Below are 22488 nucleotides of genomic sequence, written 5' to 3'. Positions count from 1 at the left end.
TTTATGCTATTGCCTTTCAGTTGTGGGCTTTGTGTATTTACTGTCTCACTTTTAATGATCAAAAATAAAACAGGTCAGGACTATGGTTTGGGTATAGAAAGTGGTTTTACTGGAACTAATGCTTGTTCACAGTGTATTCTAACAGCTCACCTTTTCCTTCCATCCTGACAGGAACAATCCCCTCATCACCACTGGCTCCTGGCTCTGCTTCTGACACTAAAGCACAGCTTAAAAATGCTCATAATTCTCAGCACAAATCTTCTATTTTGCAAAGCCTTGGTGTCAGTTTCATTCATGTAGTGCTGAATCCTGGAGCATCTCAGAACACCTTTCATATTGAACAGGCCTACACCATACTCTTCATTGTAGCCTTTTTATTCTAATAATCTTCCCTCTATGAACAGTCCTACCTGCCCACTCTAATTTTAATTTAAATCAACTTGGAATTGAGTCCAATGAACTGATGATATTAAGTCTAATAATGATTATACAAGGCAACTGACATTTTAAGTTAAATTAACTTGGCATTTAGTTTGTTGCACTTAAAATAGCAATTCCATTCAAATCAAGCATTTAAGTTTAATACACTCAAGTTTTCATTACTCATTACTTACATTTTTAAAGGCAACGAGTTACCTGAGATTTTTTAAGTAAACTCAACTTATCCGGTCTTAGAGTGTGGTGGCATTTTTTTTAAAGCAATTAAATAAATTTAGAAAAACAGAAATAATACATCATTGACATAAATATTAATTAAATATAAAAATAAAACACTAATAATAAATCTAAATATGTATTAAATAAAAATGTCCATCCATCCATCCATCCATCCATCCATCCATCCACTGTGTTTGGTCATTCTTTTTTGTTGAATGTAATAAAAATCATGTTTTGACCATATTTGTTGTCACTATAAATAGATAGTTGTATACCCTGTCCTAAAAGTCTTTTTGTCACATGAACAGATTTAAATAACAGAATTTATCATTCTCATCAAAGCAGGGTTTATACTCCTATCTAGGTCAGTTTTTACATAGTGCTGAGGCAGATTAATTGTATTTTATGAATCACATATTAATCTTCCTCATTTTATTTACAGAAATAATGAGACATCACTCTATTACTTTGACTGACCTGCTAATGCTAATAAAAAATGTGTTTGTTTAGTTCTGTATAACAGCATGAAGCCATGTCAGAGGATCATGTAAGAAGCCATTATTTATTGATTGATTTCATTATGACAGTTTTTTTCATTATATATCCTAATTTTACTCCACAAAATTTCAGACCAAATATGATTCTACTGGGAAAATGAGTAGATCCATTATGAAAGACAAGGTTATTAAAAATACATTATGATTGCAGCAACTCATTTTGTGCAACTGTGAATGTTAGAGGATTTAATCATCTCAGTTTAAAAAGATACAATTCTTTCTTCCACACTGAATATAGTTTTAAAGTGAACTGTTCTAAAGGGTACGTTGTGAAACAACTTTAATTGCTCCCTCCTGTAAAAAGAAAGACGAAAGAAGAAAAGATAACCATGATCCCTGAACAGAAAACATTTGATTCAGTGGTCCTGTGCTCTGGTGGATGGTGCAGGGCAGCTACTAAGGGTATAATTACAGAGATGAATATAAAGCTGTAATTACTTCTAGTGAGAATTCAGTTTGAACCTCAAAAAAGTGTGTATATATGGCTGAATTAAGGGGTTGTCACAAAAGGTAAAGCTTGAGTAAGGTGATTATGATGAGCCCTGGGGTGGTAGTTATTATCGTATCACAGACAGAGACAGTTTAGAAATGAGAAATGACCCATGTCCTGTATCTGCATCTCATAGGATTCTCTATAGGTTTAGATGTGTTTATAACACATTAATTCGACCCAAGCGCCAATATAAACATGAAAAAGGCATTGGAATAGTTTTTTAATAATTAAATTGCCTGAAACTGTATTCAGTCATACCATACATAAATGTTTTTTGTCTGGGGTAGAACTTGCTTGACACATGGATTTCCTCATTGAGTCAAACACTTAATCCCTGATTGACAAATTGTGTATATAAACACTCGATTTACCAGCCAAGCTAAGTTTCCGCCATCACGTATGGCAGTGGTTCCCAACCTTTTTTAGCTGGTGACCCCATTTTAACATCACAAATTTCTGGTGATCCCACACATTCAAAACAGCGACTGTTTTTTTGCTAAAATTAATTTGTTTTTGATCATGTAATAGTTTGCTATACTATGTTGCAAATAAACCTTAATTTTAGTTGACATTTAATCTATATAATGTATATTATTATGGACGGAGGCAGTAAAGCCAGGTGTAGATTACTGCACAAAGAATTTGATTTTCCTTGGTCAGGATATGTACAGTCAGTCCAGCTTGGATTTACAAGGCTGACAATTAATACTGAACAAACAATAACTCAAACTATGAATTATGAAAGAGCTGCAGCATCTGAAACTGACCACAATGGACATTTGAAAGATAAACAGCACCACAGTGCTTTAATTTCAGCTTCAGAGTTTGTCATGTCTTTTATGGGTTGGGATTGTCTCTCTCAACTCACCATATATTTTTTTATTAGTAATTGTGTTTTTTTTTTTTATTTGTTTTTTTTATTATTATTATTATTTTTTTTTTTTTTTTTTATCAATTACTAGAAATTTCAGGTGACCCCATTTGAATTTAAGGCGACCCCACATGGGCTCCTGACCCTGAGGTTGAAAAACACTGACGTATGGTCACAAGCTATGGGTAGTGACTGAAAGAATGAGCTCCTGAATACAAGTTTCCTCCAAAGGGCAACTAGGTTCTCCATTAGAGACAGGGTGAGGAGTTCAGCCATCTGAAAGAGACTAGAGCCACTGCTCCTCCACACCAAGAGGATCCAGCTGAGGTGGTTCAGGGATGGATGGATGGATGGATGGACAAATGAAACCTTAAGCCATGGGTTTCTCCACTGTCCCACTAGACTAGTGGCAGATGCTATTCTATTAATTCCAAAGGCATTGAGATCAGATTGCGGCCAATTATTTTATCCTGGACCAATTTTTAAAAAGGTATAAATCTTATGAAGGTTCTGGCATTCAAATAGTATGAAGTCAGTCACAGATCAGAAGTCTGACTGTCTCAGCTACATAGTCTCATGAGATCACAACACAACTGTCTACCAATGGCAGTAAAAAAGAGCAAGCAATAACACAAACTGAACAATCATTGTAATAAAATCATGTTAATCACCAGCAAAACATCACATTATTATATCATTATTTATAATTAACCAATAGTGTAGTGTAATGGACTGCAGACCAGACAGTGCAGTACCAGAACTCTGTGATTATGAAGCCATGCTGATGGATCTGGTTCAGAATGAGGCCTGCCATCATCCTGATGAAAGAACCACACACTTCAGAGAAAAGATGTTGACTTGTGGACAGCATATGACTGTAAAAATCAGTTAATGCTTTCACATCCATGGTTCCTTCACACATATAGAGGTCAGCCATGTGGACACCGATGAAGCCCCAGACCATCACAGATGCTGTTTTCTCATTATTAAACTCAGACATATTTGTTTTATCTGCAAACAAGACAAACCATGGACAAAGAGATGTTTAGACAAAACTGAAGTGAATATCTGAAGTGGGATGTTAGGGAAAGGATGCCTGATAGAAATACTTCAGCGAACACCAAAGTGAAGTCAGTACAAGTAACACAAAGTGAAAATGTGTTTTGGAGCTTGCGGATGTACTTTTAAACTTCAGAGCCTGATTTCTATTTAATCCCTGTCTGTAATCTTCATACTTATCTTTCTGTACCAAGTGATAAACTGTTCCTTTGACGCAGGACCAATTTTACCATTGTGAGCAGCACACAGTAATGCTTTGCCTGTCTTGGATGTGCTAATTCCAGCTAAAAAAATGGTGAGAGAGTGCCAGTTGGAGACTCAGATGAAGACAGACAGTAACAGAGGACAGAGAGCAATGCGTAAAGGAACACTGAGAGATTTCACGTGAACAGGGTGTGGAGCCAGGTCGGCTTGGGTGTTTAAATGCACTCACGACCTTTGAAAACAAGACATAATGGAGCACTTACTGCTGCCAAACAACACTATAATGATATTGTCCAGACGGCTGTGGGTGACCTGGAGGGATGTGCTGATCATTGTGTAATGTGTGTGTTTGTGTATGTGTGCACAACTTAAGTATATTCTGTAAAAAACATTTATACATGATAAAATATGCATCTTATTACATGTGTTTATATATATTTCTAGTGGTGTTTTATGTGTCCTGTATTCATTAGTTGAAACGCCCCTGCATGTTAATACACTCATATTTAAAAAGCAACTTCAGAATTTGTGCATGATGTTAAATGGAACCACATAATGTATAAATATCAGAAAATATTGGAAAAGGGAAATGTTGTGGTCATTTTAAACAGCTGTCACTTGTCCCCATGACGTGCAGGTTAACTGTCAGCTCACATATCTCACAGATCGATCATTGTAATATAAATTGTTTAACAGTGGTGTAATCCAGGGTATAAGGGGGTATACAGAGTATACCCACCTATTTTTCAGTCAGCATTGGGTATACCCACTTCTAAATCCCCCCTCTGATGCACACCATTCAGTAGTATCTGAGCCGAATTGCCCATGTTTTCCCCTAGGATGGTGGAGCCATGACCCGCCCTACTCTGCTTCTAATTGGCTAGTACTCACTGCCTTCACTGATTAGATTGGTTAACTTTAAGCATGAGCCAACAGGAGGCAGAGTAGGGTGGGTCATGCTGAGGAAACTATTGCTCACTAGCACCGGCCACCTCTGGAACCTGATTGGACACCTCAGGTGCCAGTTCCACCCCAGTTGATGGACAGGTCACTGCATGTCTCTTTAAAAGATGCGTCATTATTGGAAATGCGAAGGAGAAAAGCAGAATAAACGTCTTTCAAATGAGTGGCACGTATCAAGAGAACCTACTTTCATGGAATACATAATTCTGAGGTAAGTTTTAAGGTGGTTTCAGAATGCGTCACTGTTTTAAACTACTGGCCATATGACTGCACATTTGCAGGAGAGATTTTGTCACCATTAGTTAAACTGTGTGAGTAGGTTAACATTATGAAAGGCTAACGTTATCCTATGTTTGTCTCATGTTGAATACGTTTACATTCAGAAGCCAAAAATTGAGAGTATACCCACTTCTCCAGGGACCACAACACCACTGGTGTTTAATAAACTTATAAGTTGAATAGCCACTTTCCTGTTGGTGCCATGGATCCCATCATATAGACAGGATGACAGGGTGTTTGTTTTTTTGCTTCTGGTTAGCCTTCATTCACGTTTGATGATGTTATTGGTTCATTTTGTCTGTCTTCATGTTTGTCTGTCAGGATGCTGCTGTAGCTGACCAGTTTATCAGCAGATTAAGTCGTACCAGCGATGGTTTCAAATCAGTCTTTCTGGAGGTGAGATTCAAAAAAAGAAACACCGTGCTTAGTTTCTGTAGCATGTTCACAATAATTCAGGAGACAGTTCAGTTTCAACCCCTCATGGATCCCCACTCATTCCACCCTCCAACTGTGGAGTTGCTCATTTCTGTTGTTAAGTGCAGTAAGTATAAACATTTTTGACAGCAAAAGACCATCTTTCATGGTTTTGTTGCTGAGTCAAATATGATAAAAATGCAAAAAAACAAAACTAAACCAAACAAAAAAAACAAACAGCAAAAAGTTAAATACAGCTACTCACTCATCTGCTCTGCTCTTTTCATCACATCATAACTCATAACCTCATCGTAGTTATTTTTCCTTCCAGCAGGTTCAAATTAATAATAATGTTATGACATATCTTCACATTTTTAACCTTGCCGCTGTAAAAAGTACTGTTTCTATCCATTTATTTTGTATTCTCAATGTGATTACATGAATTGCGTACAGATAACACACCACTTTTAATTGGCGTGTTATCTGTACGCATTATAAGCTTTCCGTGTGTATGTTCACGCTGAGTAAAATACCACGTGATTAGTGTTTGGGTTAGGGTTAGGTTTAGGGTTTGGGTTAGCGTTAGCAGTTACAGACATGTAAACCGGAGATCTTGGCATACATTGACACATGATCAAATGGCGATAAAAAACGTACAGAATGATGAAAATGCGTACGTATGACACGCCAAATGCCATAAAAACTGGTGTGACATACAAGGTGATTTCATGAGTTTAGTCTGGTATTCTTAAACATGTCCTTTCTCTCCATCCCTGCTCCTGTGTCACACAACTTTCAAGGAAAACAAAATAAACACCTCCAAATGTCCCTACAGTGTTCGTAGATGTAAATCCACTGACACTGAAACTTTTTCGTACACATTAATGATCTGTGGTTCTTAACCTGTATGCACTTCACCTACTCATCTAATTTTAATGGCTGTGAAAATAAACAGAAAAATTCAAAACCCAGGTGTCCTCTTGTTTTCTCTGTTGTGCCTGCCCTGAATAACACTAGAAGATTTTAAATGCCATCAGTAACCTGAGTCCTGAGTTGATAAATTATGACACATTGGATCCTTTTTATTTGACAATTGTTGAATAATGAGGTCCAGTTCATGTTTTTGCTGCCACTGAATGTCTAGTGTTTTGGGGGTACGGCTGACAACCTCCCTGCAGTGATGAATCCCTCAGCAGCAAAGAGAGCAATCCCAGCCTAAAGCAATGTGCAAATGAACCCTGGGAGAAAGAGTCAGACATGGAAAACAAAAAAGAGACCAACTGAAGGGACGAACCGTGCACAGATCTACGGGTGCAAATGGACCCCAAAGGTAATCTGTAAAATCCATGAGCAGCCACAGCGGCGCCTCCCTATCGTACGCAGCCCAGCTATTATTCACCCTCGAACTTTGCCAGAGGCAGAGTACATATTGGGTTTTACTAGGTTTACCTGGCAGCAGAGCATCAGATAGACTCCTCTGTTACCATCCTGTTCACTATACGCACTAGAACAAACCTCTGTGGACCAATTACTTCAGCTGTCATGGCAGTAAATGGATCATTGAGCTTTGATGTGACATGAACAAACACACTAGAAATGTACTGCGTATGTGAAAAATAATGCATTACCCTATTGTGACATTATGGCACATTTCTCTGATTTAAAATCTTATAACTACACACTTTCTTTAAAGGGGTCATATTTTGTTAAACCCACTTTTATTAGTCTTTGGTTCATTTATTTGTGTATTTGGACCCTAATAGTTCATAAAGTTTGAATTTGAACCCTCCAGGTGCTGCAAAGCTATCTTTATACTCATTTTGGCAAAAGTAGAGTGGATTTCTACAACCTGTTTTAATTCCTGCTTCATTTGTCACATCTATAACTAGTTACATCACGACATTTGCACATATAAGGTCCAAACTTCCGACGAACATTTCTCCGAGTATGACATAATTGTTTGTCAGCAGCAGTGGTTGTAGCTGAAAATATGTCCAAACTTCGAGCTGATTACCTAAAATGTTCAGTTGTTGGTTGAATGGGACAGAGCAGCACAGCCAACAACCTGGAGGGGGTGGGGCCTGAAGTGGCTCATTTGCATTTAAAGGGCCAGCGTTCAAAACGACCTTTCTCGTGTCAATACTCAGAACTAGGGTTGAAGATGGACCTGTGGAATTGAATTAATGAAGAATTCAGACCCAAACATAGCATTTACAGTTTATGTAGACCACAGGGAAATGTTTTAAAATGCATAATTACATTTAAAAAAAAAAAAAAAAAAGCAAAATATCACTCCTTTAAGACTGATTGACATGGGACTGGTACTACCTGTGGACCTCTGGTACTGTGTACTAACTGCAGCGGTCATCTGCGATCTTAATCCTGTCCAAATCTTAAATGTCTGTCATTTGGAAAGTAAACCTTCCCATGCAAATTACCTACCATATTTCAGCTAACATGTCCTGTGGTGATATTACTCTCCTGAAAACCAACCTTGATGTGGGATTCATATTTACTTCACAATTACAGTTTTTTTGGTGAAGGACTATGGAGGCTGCACTGATGATGACAGCTTTTTAGGTACGTAGTTTGTTTTAGGTAGATCAAGAGGCCTATGTTGTGATTTAGTATGGGCATTTACTGAAAGAACAAGCCTAAATCTTTCAAAAGACTCTCTTAAATAATGATTAGATGAATGACATGATGAACAGCTAGAGTAAATATGTTAATTTCCAAATCACCACGTGTCCTGATGTTGGACTTGTCCTGTGCATGTAGGGCTTTAGTATCAATTGGAGTTATTTGGATCGCTTGTTAAATGAACAATTAACTCTATTCCCTGAGGGTGTAAGATTTAAGAGGCTTTTCTCCACTGATGATATTGGAAAGTTGCAGTTTCAACAAAGCAGCAAATTCCATCCATCTGATGAGCTTTGTTCCAGTGACTGCAGCAGTCAATGAAATCAGCAGAAATAAAACACTCAGCACAACAGAGGAGGATTTACCCTTATTACCAGATTCAATACCACTTCTCATGTCCACAGTCGTGATTTTTATTTTTCCAAGGTGAATGCGAGATTATTTCTTCCAATATTTTATTTTTTTTGCTTTTATTATTATGAAAGGCACATCTGCTGCCATTTAACTATATCACTCTGGTAATTAAAAAGTGCAATATGTGCCAGACACCAGAAAATTACACAGTAACATTAATTCACACATCTGTGAAACAGGTGGTGCTGACCCATTGGGGATGTGGTGATGTTTGGTGGTATTTGCAGCAACTACTGCTGACTGTGATTACCGTACTTTCCGGTCTATAAGCCGCTACTTTTTTCTCGTTTTGAACCCTGCGGCTTATATAGCGATGCAGCTCGAGTATAGATTTATACAGGCTAATGGCCTCCAGGGGGCGCTCTAGCAGGAAGTGCAAAAGTGAGACAGACAGGTGGAAGAGGTGATGAAGAGGAGAAGTTTTAAGCTTAACTTTTAACAGTCATTTTGTGTGTCATGCACAAACCCTCATCATGGAAAACACATGTAGAAATACATATTTTGCAGCTTTTAAGTTAAAAGCAATTAATGTGTCTGTCTAAGAAGGAAATAGAGCTGCAGCATGGAAGTGCCATTGAGAGCGACAATGGAGGAGAGACAGAAGGTGTGTGACAGAGCCTTTGTGGCTGTTCAACTCCAACACTGAAGAAGATGACTGCAGTGGTTTCAATGAGCAGAAGGAAGATGAATATAGAGATCAATGACTTTTCTGTTTTTTTTAACCAGCTGTGTTCCTGCCGTTTTACTGCCATGTTACAGGCACTGTTTGGAAAACAGCAGTAAAGGTATGGAAATAAATATTTAAATAATCTTTCTGTTTACCATCTTTCTGTGTAAATAGCTCATGTCACAATGTGGACACCTGTGGCTTATAGTCAAGTGCAGCTTATATTCCAGTGCACCTTATAGCCCAGAAAGTATGGTAGTTTTCTTAGTGGGAGACAACATTAACACAAAGGCAAAGGGATATGCTGGAGTCTGACAGTGGTCAACCAACCATCTGGAATAACAACTCCAAGGTATGTTACACCAAAGTACTGATAAAGATGACGTTATTTTTTAACTCCCTTTGACAACACTACAAAAAAGGCCTGTACAAAAATAAGAAAATTAAACTCATTATTGGGTTAAATGTCTTATTTCAAGTACAATTATCTGGAAGTGCTATATGCAAGTTTTCTTAAAATAGGAAAATGTTATCTACATTGTATATTATCTATACGACTGCATGCACCAATGATCCACTCTACCACAACAGTCTCCTGTTTCCCTTTGCAAAATAAAAGTGAAAGTGAACTGGCCCCAATGTGGTGCGTTCTGTTGATAAAGCCCCCCCACTAGCGATGCAAGGATTAGCAAGTTACCCACGAACCCTCAGAGCGCTTGAGGAAGATTTGTGCAAGAATATCAGCTTTTTGTTCAACTAAACAGGCCCAGGTTTCACACGGAGTAAGTAAATCAAGACTAGATTTATATTGTATTTCAATAAATATACTTTTTGTGACATTTTTGTTTGATGGTGTGCCTTGTAATTTTTCTGGTGTTAAATATGTGTTGTGGCTTATAAAGGTAGGGAATCATTGGTGTTAAGTATTTTTATTATTTATTGTTGCATAGGTGGAAGCTAAGCAGAAAGTTAGCTATGTGACATATATGGGCACAATTTGTGCTTTGAATTTTGACTAGCAAGAAGTAATACAGTATACTAATCACAACAGGATAGCAATTGCTCTGCCTATGGCTCTCACTCAGGGTGCAACTTTACAAATTACAAAAATACAAAAAAAATAAACAAAAAAGCCAATAAACATTGCCATACACATATTAAGTCAAAGCTAATACTAACACAACAACCCCGCTGAATTCTTACATATAAAAATAACACATTTACGACAATGCACTGCGGCAAACATGCCACAATATGGTTTTATGAACATGTAATGACTCAATAGATATGTATAGGCAAAACTGCATAAAACAAGTAGCAATGTCTTGAGGGCAAACAGTTATTGTCTGCCATACTCATCCCCCAACAATGGAGCTTGTTTTGTTTGCTTAAAATTAGTTTTAATATCCAAGTGGAGTAGCTCAAGTGGAAAATTCTTGGAGTCAAATAATCTTAACAAGATTAAGTCTACATAAATCTAAAATCTAAAAATGATCTTTCAAGAGAAATATTCAAAATTTAAGTCAGTTTATCTAAAGTCATATATTCCTTTTTTGCAGTGAATAGCAGTTTATTGCGACAAGGGATATCATTTTTCACTGTGTGTTGTATCGAAGAAGGGAAAATAAAGCAGTTCTACTACCTTGGTCGGTATAAATGGTTCATTCCAAGGTAACAAGAACTGTTCCAATGTTCTTGTAATTACACTGAAATGAAAATATAATTATGAATATTATATACCATTTCTGCTATTAGATCCTCCTAAACCTTATAATACCGCCAACCAAGGTTAATGTTATCCAGTTTTAGGGGCACATTTAAATGATTTGTGTAACATGAGCTATGTAGGATTGCAGTTGTCTAGCCATTTGTGCTGATGTTTAATGCAGTAATAAAACGTGTCTCAACCCGTTTTTGTGCTCTGCATGACTGTGACAGTTGTACATGAAGGAGGCACTGCTGAAAACAAAGAGCAATTGTAGAAGACAGACAATTTTCTCCAAATTAATGTATATCTTATGCTAATTTGTTTGGCATCTTGTCATTCCAAATAAATGAACACAAGATATGCCCTGTACACCAGTAAAGAAATAATAAAATAAATAAATAAATAAATAATAAAATAAGGCATACCATATTGTACCATACCGTACCATTCTCTACCGTATTGTACCATATCATATAATCAGACAGATATAGTGTGGCATCACCCATTCCTTTATGAGCTGCTTTGGAACCAGTAGTTTGCAATATGGCCGTCACCATCCTGGCTTTATAGATTCAAATGCAGCCATATTTGGATAAAAGGGGTGGAGCAGTCGGAGCCTGAGGGGTCAGAGGTGAGCTAATGCTAGGTGTCAGCATACTGATAGATCTGTAAAACTGTAAACTTTATCCAGTTTTGTGAAACAAAGTCATACTGTCGAGTCTCTTTAAAGGGCTCATACTTTGCTAAACCGACTTTTATTAGTGTTTGGTACATTTATTTGTGTATTTGGGCGGCCATGGCTCAGATGGTAGAGTGGGTTGTCCAATAACTGAAGGGTTGGCGGTTTGAATCCCGCTCTGTCCTAGTCAGTCCGTTGTGTCCTTGGGCAAGACACTTCACCCTCTTTGCCTCCAGTGCCACTCAAACTGGTGTATGAATGGTCGGAGGGGCCGTAGGCGCAAATTGGCAGCCACGCTTCTGTTGGTCTGCCCCAGGGCAGCTGTGGCTACAAATGTACAGGGTGTCCCATAAGTCTCCATACATAGGAGACATAATACATTCCATACATATATGGCTCTAACATGTATTTCTTTATATTTCAGATAACCCAAAGAATGCATTTGAATAAAGAGCAACGAATTGAAATCATCCTGATGGCCGGTTCAGCAAGCAGTCGTATGGTTGCAAGCGCATTTAACAGAAAACATGGAACGAGTATCACACATGACACTGTGGCAAAACTTATTATCAAGTTCAAAAAAACAGGAAGTGTTTTGGATCAATTTGTTCCCAACAAAATGGCAGTCATATAGAGCATATTATATAAATAAAAATGGTTTATGTCAAGAAACGTTTATTTTTCCTATGTATGGAGACTTATGGGACACCCTGTAGTTTACCACCACCAGAGGAAGAATGTGAGAGCGAATGAATAATGGGTCAATAATGTAAAGCACTTTGAGTGACCAGAAAAGCGCTATAGAAATCCAATCCATTATTCATTATGTAGACCACAGGGAAATGTTTTAAAATGCATAATTCCATTTTAAAAAAACAAAATATCACTCCTTTAAGTCTAGTACTGCAGAGATGTCAGTCAGAAATAGTTGCATTTTATTCAATAAGCTGCAACTCGGCAGTCAGGCATCAAGTCATAAAGACCTGGGACTCAAAGCCCTAAACAGGACATCAAAACCTTCTGTTGACCTGAGCTTTAATTCACATAGTAAACATTTGAGGATGGACCATCAAATCATTTCTTAAACAACTGAGACCAAGATGACTCCTAGAAAACAGTGAATTAATACTTTTAGAGAGATGTTCATTGTAAGCCTATTAGAGCTAGGGCTTTTTAGAACCAACCCAGGTACCATCTGCGATATTACAAATTTAAGATTTCATTTTGGACCTGAGGTCCTTGCCTCTCGGTATAGACAGCTAGTGTTTTCAAATGACCAGTAGGCTCAGTATGACTCAAACTGGGATATATTAACCTGTTTAACCCTGACCATATTTTCAGGGGAAAAATGCCTAAAAAGACATACCCAAAGTAAATGAGGAATTACTCCACAATAATAAGGTTCATATGGATGTTCTTGGTGTTTATGGACATTTAGAGACCTCACAGAATCTATTCTCATTGTCTAAAATATTGTATCTATTACTACGCCTGAGTAAACTGTAACAAACTAAAAGAGAAATTAGAATTTTTTATCCTCACCTTTTTTTTTTCCAGCTGGATTGACGATGATATGCATAAAATAATTGTTCGTGTTGGAGATTTTTAATAGCGTATATTTCACCCCACAAAGATTAAAAATCATGTTTGAACATTAAAGTTTGCACTAAAATACACTTTTGATGTACTTTTATTAACATTAGGGTCTAAACTTTGAGCAAAAGTTGAAAAAAAAAAATCCATTGTTCTGATTTATTATATTTTTATAGTAGATGAATATTAATATAATTTTTTTGGCCCGCGGGCGGGCTGATCGGGCTAAAAAGGTTTTAAGCAGTGACTTTTGCATCTGTTACACCAAGAATTTTGATATGAAATGTCTGAAACCCTCAGCTTAATGACACTGAAAACAAAGTGTTCCTCTTGGTTCTGTAGCAGATGCAAGTTATGTACAATGTGTCCTCTATATTTGTGATACTAAAAACATAACAACCTTATAACCCTGTAGAATAAATGAAAGCTGTGATTAGGTTTGGTCATGAGTGGATTGTGAAAGTCAAAACTCAGTGTTACAGCTGCCAACTAATGAGTGAGTGGGTGCCATGCCATGTTCTTTGTTTTAGCCTTGGAACATGCCTTCAACTCTTGTATTTACCTCAGTGTCCACAACAGTCCCTTTACTAACAGGTTGGACGTTTGGACAATTTAAAGGATGTTTGACGACTAAAATAGTAACTCCTTCAATTTTACTCCAGAAAACTCCTCTTCTACTCTTTTTTTCTTCTGTCTCTTTTGTCAGTGTTACTGTTTCCGGAGAAAAACACATGCTTAAAACCTCCACTACACTGTCTGCCACATTACAGTAATAAGCTGTGGCTGTTGTTTCTGTGTAAAATCCCTTCACCCTCATCAGGTGTGTCTGTGCACAATCTGGCACTGTGCTAATCTGCATTAAGCGGGGTACACACAGATAACCAGGCAGTTTTTGTCTCGATTTTCCCCTTTCCCAACCAAGGACAGCAAACGCCAGATTTTTTTATGTTTTATAAGATTATCCTGTGGTCTGACGTGTGTTGAGAGCGAATTTGTCCCGATAACCGGCTCCAAAAAGGGTCGGGGCCAACAATCATACATGTTAAACTTGTTCAACATTTACGACCAAAAATCTTCGTGTGTGGGGAAAACTGATGACTCCCAAGTCACGACTCCGTGAATTGTGACGTGGAACTGAAGGTAGCCAATCAAAAAGCAAGCTGACTGAGGAACAAGGAAGCAGGCGTATATAGTCAAAAATAGTCTGAAGAACACCATCATTCCCTCCTCTTGTATGTCCTCTTCCATGTTGCGTGTTGTGTTTTCCAGTTGTTGCTATGTTTCTTCTTCTTTGTTTTTGTTAAATCACATTTGATCATGCCAGATTTCTGGTTTGAAGGACTAGATTCTAGATCAGTGGTGGGACGGAATCATTATGTGTGTGGTGTACAGTGGTCAGATTATTGGAGTACACCACACACAGTACGATCAAAACGGTTCAATGCCTGACTTTTTATCCTCATGTGTGAGGTCTGTAACAGCTAAAAAATCTCTTCAGTTTTATGTGTGTACCCACTTTACTGTTAGCAGATTGTGTTGGTCATTATTGAAATAGACTGGCTGTGTCTGTGTTCATACTTTTGTGTAGTGTCAGTAGATCTCCTACAGAATAAGACCATGGTGCCGCTTGGTAAATCATGTATGTTGTTTTAAAAGGACTGAGAGGAAAATCTGGATTTATAGAAAATGAAACATCCCGGATACTGCAACACAGTGGTGCTGTGGTTAGCACTCATGCCTCATAGCAAGAATGTCCTGGATTCGATTCCTACACCAGTCGATGGGGGTGGGACCTCTCTGTGTGGAGTTTGCATGTTCTCCCCATATCTGCGTGGGTTCTCTCTGGGTACTTCAGCTTCCTCCCACCATCCAAAGACATACCCTGATAGGTTAATTGGTTAATCTAAATTGCCAATAGGTGTGAATGTGAGAGTGTATGTCAGCCCGAGTGAGGATGAGAGGGTTCAGATAATGAATGAATGAACAGGCTAGACATCATAAATAGTTTATTAAAGGGCAGATCCAGAGTATTTGTATTTTCAAATATCAAAAAAATGACCAAAAGTATCATTAGAGTAAAAATGTTTGAAGTTCTGCTAAATATGCCATTGTGCTCGATTGTAGACATATGAACTGAATAAATATTTTGTACTGATGGATGGTTGGATTTATGTGACCACTAGAGGGAGTAGTGAGTCACTCAGCCGATCCTTGTTCAGACGATTTGGAGCTTTGGTGCAGTTACTGACAACACAAACCGTACAAAAAATGGGTGTGATTTGTGGTTTTACTGTGGCTGTTTTCTGTCTAGAAACATTCATTCATTCATTTTCTGAACCCGCTTTATCCTCACTAGGGTCACGGGGGTCACCTGGAGCCTATCCCAGCTACATGGGGTGAAGGCGGGGTACACCCTGGACAAGTCGCCAGTTCATCGCAGGGCTGACATATAGAGACAATCAATCATTCTCACATTCACACCTATGGGCAATTTAGATTAACCAACTGACCTATTAGTGCATATCTTTGGATGGTGGGAGGAAGCCGGAGTACCCGGAGAGAACCCACGCAGACACGGGGAGAACATGCAAACTCCACACAGAAAGGTCCCACCCCCTGTCAACTGGTGTTGGAATCGAACCCAGGACCTTCTTGCTGTGAGGCACGAGTGCTAACCACTGCACCACCGTGTCGCCCCAGTCTAGAAACAGAGCTAAGATAACAGAGCTATAATGTAAACTATCAGCTGAACATAACATATAAATATCGTACAACACAGTGTTCTTTTGTCAAAATAAAGAGTTATGAGTTGTAGTTTGACGAAGAAAACCTGATGATACCATAATACAACTGTGTGGAAACAATTGGCTTTCTTACTTTAGTTTTTAGTTTAGTTTAGTTTTAGTTTATTTCAGACACACACATAATACAAAATGTAGGGGAAAAAAATAATAATAACGCAAAACCAAAATAAAAAAAATACAATCATAAAAAAAGAACAACTGTTGTGCCTGAAAGGGAGTAGGAAGAAGTCATCGCTTATCCAGTCCTACCCCCCCAATTCCAGTCCTGTTAGTGCTTAATCACTTGATATACAGCATAAGATTATGATTATCCATAAACACACCCCTACAAACCTGTGCACCCATACACATACAGTCATATACACATATACATGCACACCAATTTATATTTACATTTGTACACTAACCCACATCTACATCCCCATGAATATACACACACACACACACACACACCATACAATATAACAACCTGACAGTCTAAATAATGTTCACACCCTTCCATGAGCCAGATATTGTGAAAAAAACATTTCTTTGTACATTTTTTTTTTTTAATTTTTGAATGTTTGGGCACTGCTTTATTCAGTGACTGGTATTTTCTGTGAATAAATAGTGTTGATTCGTTGGTGGTTTTGGTCCTAAGTATGTTCCGGTACATGATTTACTCCTGGTGTTGGTAGTTTGGAAAATCAATACTATAACACCTTTAAAAGTCCCATATTGAGCAGAGTCTTTTCATTCTTAAACACCATTAACACTGGGTGAGAATTTAACTGACAGTTGTGTTTGATTTTAATTTGTGATGCATTATTCATCGGGGTGGTTTTATTTTTAGGTAATTTTCATCTTCGTACTAATCCTGCTGCTGTTAACATTCAGTGAAACATCGCCCTGAGCTGCTCTTACTTCATCATATTTAATGTTTCATTCTGAAGTCTTACCATGCTGTCATTTTTCTGAGCTAAAACACTGAAAAATGACACGTTTGCGCTCTAATCCTCACCATCTGCTGCCACTGATGCTGCTGCTTCAAACCAGGATGACATTAGGCTTTTAGAGATAACAAGGTTTGCCCTGCTCTCCTTCATCATCTGAGGTGTAATTAGACAGGTAATGGAGAGGAGAGCAGCTCTGGGCCAATCCCTCTTAATCAAATGAGTCATAACAATGCAAATACTGACCCTTTGTTGACTCTGATGTCTCAAAGACAGATATCATTTTTTAAGTTTCAGTGTAGGAGAGAAACAGAAGGGCCATTGGATTCAGCCGCCGAAAATGGTGATGATAAGCTCTTCTTAATTCACAGGAGGGGGAAGTTATGATGGGCACTGGATGAATCAAATGGGTAATAAAATCCAGAATGAGGGTATGATGGCGCTTTTGGCCTCCCACCTCTCCACCTCCCACCCACCCACCCTTCTTCAAAGCCCGTCCACCCACTCCTCTCCTCCTCTCTCAGAAAATGCCACTGACTTGTCTACCTTCCTCTTCCCTTTTCCTCCTCTTCATTGCTCTTTCATTTCCCTCTCCCCTCATCTGTCCTCACTCCCTCCACCTGTCTCAGTCAGTCCTGCTCTTTCTCCCCCTTATCAGACAGCCAGTGAAGCATGGGGGAGCTGTCTGCAGTGAAGACAACAGCGGGGGAGAGTAGGCAACTGAGACTTAACAGACCTCACAGATGATCCTGGGAGAGTGAATTAAGGGCTTTACACTGCAATAAAAGATTGTTTTTGTCATGATCTGAGGGTGGACATCAAAAACTGAAAAGTTTCTGAAAAGTGGGAACATCTGCAGCGGTTTATATGAAAAAAAAAAAAAAAGCAACACTGTAAAGCCAGTGTGAATGAATAAATAAAGTCACGCTCAATTGGGAGGAATGCATGTGGCGATATTAGAGCTAATTTATTCAGGAAAGAAATATCACTGTTGGTGGTTCAGCATAGTCCATAGTCAGAGCCCAGTGTGAAGTAGTTATTCACAGTGTGTTCAAGCACAAAAACACATTTAAAAGACCTTTATGACCAGTGCAAATGAACAATTAACGTATGACAATACAGAGATTATAACTCCAGCTAGGAGAAAATGTTCTGGAATATCAGGTCACTGTAGGGGAGACAGGGTATGCAGGGTTTTCTCTTAAAGGGGGCCATGTAGTCTTGATATTCCAAACTATCAACAGAAGGAGGAAACCAGGACACACTTGTGGTCCATGAACTACCAAAACCACCAACGAATCAACACTATGTATCCACAGACTGTATCAGCTGTGGCTCAGTTGGTAGAGCAGGTTGTCCAATGACCAAAGGGTCAGTGGTTCAAATGCCTCCAACTGTCCACATGTTGAAGTGTCCTTGAGCAAGACACCCTAAATTGCTCCCAGAAGGCTTGGCAGTGCCTTGCATGGCTGCCTAGTGGTGTATGAGTGTGTGCGTGAATGTGAGGCTTTGTAAAGCGCTTTGGGTACCATTCAAGTGTGGAAAACCACTATATAAGTACCGAATATTTACTATATGTCACTCACTGAATAAAGTTTAATGCTCTTTGTTTCCACATCTGTATCATGAAGTTTTCTAAAACTAAAACTCATAGCTGCTTATTTTGACAGTGAGTGTTTCTATCTTTTATCACTTTGTCACTTTCTTTGATTCTAAAAGTTGTTTCTTCAGGGTCTAATCCCATCTCATCACTTTCTGAGTTTTTCGTCCCGTGGATGGAGGCTCGTTGCCATGGGAGACCAGCTGAGTGACTCACTGCTGCCCCTAGTGGTCACATAAATCCCCCAGCCCATCAGTGGAAATAAATTCACTGCATATCTTTACAACCCAGTACACGGGTATAATAGGCATAACTTCAGAAGTCTTTATTCTAAAAACTCTCATGATGCTTTTAGGTGATTTTCTAATCTATTCTTTCTTTGTATTTGAATGCAGAAATACTATAACCTCTTTAAGGCTAGGGTGCAGTGAAATAAATGACAAATCTAACCAAATGATAACATTTCTTTGACCTGCTGGTTGTAGTTGGTCTCCAGTAGACATCTGTAGCAAGTTTAGATTTTTAAACTTTTAGAGGTTTTCTGTTTGTTATCCTCTTTAACTTTTCCAAATATATCCACAGACATGGTAGAAATAATAATCTGAAACAATGTGGAATCAGATACATATGTTTTCTTATACAGAATATACCAGGAATTCTGTCCATCTGCGATTTTGTCCAACCGATTTCTCGATGGCTATTCGCTCGACTCTTCAAAGTATGCATGTTCTCCCTGTATCTGTGTGGGTTCTCTCAGGGTACTTCGGCTTCCTCCCATCATCCAAAGACATGCACTGATAGGTTAATTAGTTAAACTAAATTGCCCATAGGTGTGAATGTGAAAGTGATTGTCTGTATATGTCAGCCATGTGATGAACTGGTGACATGTCCAGGGTGTACCCCGCCTTCGCCCATAAGTAGCTGGGATAGACTCCAGTGACCCCCATGACCCTAGTGAGGATAAAGCAGGTTCAGAAAATGAATGAATTGTTACGAATTCACAAGGCTTGGACCCAAATGCACGAGACAGAGACAGGTGGAACTTAGTTTGAGTATTTATTACTCAAGAATAAAAAGGAACAAAAATATCTTCACAAATGTGGTATCAAAAAATTAACAAAACGGTCTTCACAAACACGGCATCAAAAAACTAACAAAAAGGTCTTTACAATTGTGGAATCAATAAACTTACAATAAGAGCGTGACACAGCAACACAGAGGAACAGGAGAAGGTCGACGGAGCTCTTGGCATGGCATGAAAGACGCACTGACAACAGACATGAGGAGAGGAGGGTATATAAAGGGAGAGAGATAATGAGCCCCAGGTGCAGACAATCAAGGGAATCAGGGAGGACGCAGACAAGACAGACACAGTGCACACAAGCGAACAAAACCCCTCACCAAAATAAAACAGGAAATAAACAAAACCACCTAACAGGAATTGCTAACACCGCTGAGGGCGGTGCGTCACATGAATGATTGGAAATAGATGAGTTTCAATGTTTACTAACAACAGTGACGTCATTAAGATGTGCGCGCAACTTGGAGGTAAAAACACCAGTACCAGCTCCAGCTGGCTCACATCAGCCGTACACCTCCAGGCTCTGCCCCGGAACTCGTGAATGAGCCGATATGTTAGCTCTAAAACGGTCCATTAACTGTCTCTGTCCAAAAGCCGTCTTCTCTTTCACTGACTTGACCGTATCGGGAAGGCTGTCCCATAGTAGAAAAGCAGACCGTCACAGACGGGTGGGCAGTATTCTCACCAGCTCCAGCTGAACTCACCGGTGTCGCCCGCCGTAGCTCCAACTGCCACTTCCAGCTGCTTCACCCAGCTGAGGAAACTCTGGCTGCCATCACCGGCAAAGGGAGCAGGTAGGTCCACAATCACTCTGTCTCTATAGGGTGATAGGCCAGGGGAAGCCCTCCTGGTAGGTTTAAAGGGGTCTTCATCACCGTACCACATGATCACAATTCTTTTTTTCCACACCGCTAAGCGCAACAGGCACGCAGGCTAACTATACTGAGAAGCTACGCTAACCGCAGTAATAACTATAAACAGCGGTGGGCAGAACAGAACCACCGCTGCCACCAGTGGAACCCAGCGGTCTTTCTGGCTCCAAGATACGTGCACAGCAAGACTTCATGTATGCATACGTCACATGAAACTTCTCTATAAATCTTGTGACGTTGCAAAAGCTTAATGAAACAATGCTAAAGGCAGTCCAATTAAATATTTTTTTGGTGGCTACTTGTTTTTCGGCCAAGCAGTGTGCTTTAACCACATCTACAGTCAACAGTGGGTAAATAAGAAATGACGCCATTCTACCACTGATTGGTCATCCATGACCCAGGGAGGAGACAGGACGTAGACTCAGTGTGTGTGAGACTGTGTTTGTCCTATTGGTACGAGGACATAAACCTGATTACACAGTCACATCAGAGGGACTTCAGTCTGGTCTGCACAATGTAAATCATGACATTTTAGAGTGAAGACATGTGCTGTTTTAAGGTTTATGATACATAGAAGTCAGTAGAAAGTCCCTTAAAAGCATGAAAACCTGTCATCTGTGTATGTGTGTTTCGGCAGACTAGAGGTGAAATTAAAGAGGGGATTGGGAGAAGAGATGGAGGGATATGGAGCAAAGAGGAAGGATAAGGTTGAGAGAGCAAATAGATAACGCTCTGTGTTGGTGAGATAGGTGGGGTGAGGAGAAAAACTGACTGAGAATCTGGAGACAAGTTTTAAATTCTAATAAAAAAAATATGCCTGCAGGTATTCACCATCTCATATCTGCATGCATACCCCTTCATTTGAGACAGAATTAAACCAATTATTGAATACATGAAGTACAATGTAAAAATATCAACATTAAAATTATGGACTTAAATACAGTATCTCCAATTTACTTAAGTCATCTTAATACATTTTAGTCATTTTCATAGAAATTCTGATCTACTAAATAGCACGTTTTTAACTCACTGGCCGATGAACTGTTGTGAAAGTCTTATGTCTGTTGCTGTCTTCATCACTGCCGTCTTTGTCGTCATCTTTGTTAGTGTCTTCATTAACAATTTCTTCAGACGTCTTCTCCAACAAAACTCCTGGTCGGATCCATTCAAATTTTATATGTACAGTAGCTTCCTTGGGACAATGCCAACAAAATTCGCTCACAGTTTTGACAAATTTAGGTTTTTTAATTTTTGAGGAACTTTTAAAATATTATAAATTAGCCTTTCCTTATAATGGCACATATTTTGATGGCTGGTAACATGGAAACAGTTACAGACATATAGTTATTATTGAACACTGATAGAAAGTCGTATATGGACTTTCATTTAATTAATTGAGTTCTCCTCCAGTGAAAGTACCACCCACTTCTACTGGGAGACTGATCTCCTGCATAAAGACCTGAGGACTTTAACATAGCAGTAGAACCTGACAACCTCACAAATTTAGGTTGTTATTGATTTTTGAAAGAACATGCCACTAAGATACAAGGACACTGGCTCTATTTTTGTGTTTTCAGACATGCCAGGAGGGTACTGGGGTGGGTAGCGGGGTTTCCGGCACTATGGAGTTTCTAAATGGTAAATGGACTGGACTTATCTAGCACATTTTATACACCTTAATGGTGCCCAAAGTGCTTAACAAAGCCTCACATTCACCCATTCATGCTCACACCCATACACTAGTAGGCAACTGTTGCCATTAAAGGCCCTGCAAGACCCTACTTGGGAGCAATTTAGGGTTCAGTGTCTTGCCCAAGGACATGTGGCGAGTCAGAGTTGGGGACGACCGGCTCTACCACCTGAGCCGTCCCCCCTCTAGAACATGTTGCGAATATACAGAAAACCTAAGCATCATGTAATGAGAATGCAATAAGATATAGCTCTTACTTCTATGTTTTGCTAATATGCTGTGAGTTGCGTGACATACTGACATCAGAGGGT

The 22488-nt window shown here is 39.0% G+C and overlaps 1 long non-coding RNA gene across 1 annotated transcript; it reads left to right on the top strand.

Moving 5' to 3' along the window:
• The first annotated feature begins 15608 nt into the window (after positions 1–15608).
• On the top strand, positions 15609–22017 carry LOC115418696 (uncharacterized). The gene is made up of 3 exons (XR_003935343.1): positions 15609–15620; positions 16088–16091; positions 21769–22017. It is a non-coding gene; the product is annotated as an uncharacterized LOC115418696 (long non-coding RNA).
• The last annotated feature ends 471 nt before the right edge of the window (positions 22018–22488 follow it).

Source organism: Sphaeramia orbicularis, chromosome 4 (genome assembly GCF_902148855.1).
Source record: "Sphaeramia orbicularis chromosome 4, fSphaOr1.1, whole genome shotgun sequence".
NCBI classification, from domain to species: Eukaryota; Metazoa; Chordata; class Actinopteri; order Kurtiformes; family Apogonidae; genus Sphaeramia; species Sphaeramia orbicularis.
This window is presented reverse-complemented; position numbering and strand designations above follow the sequence as displayed.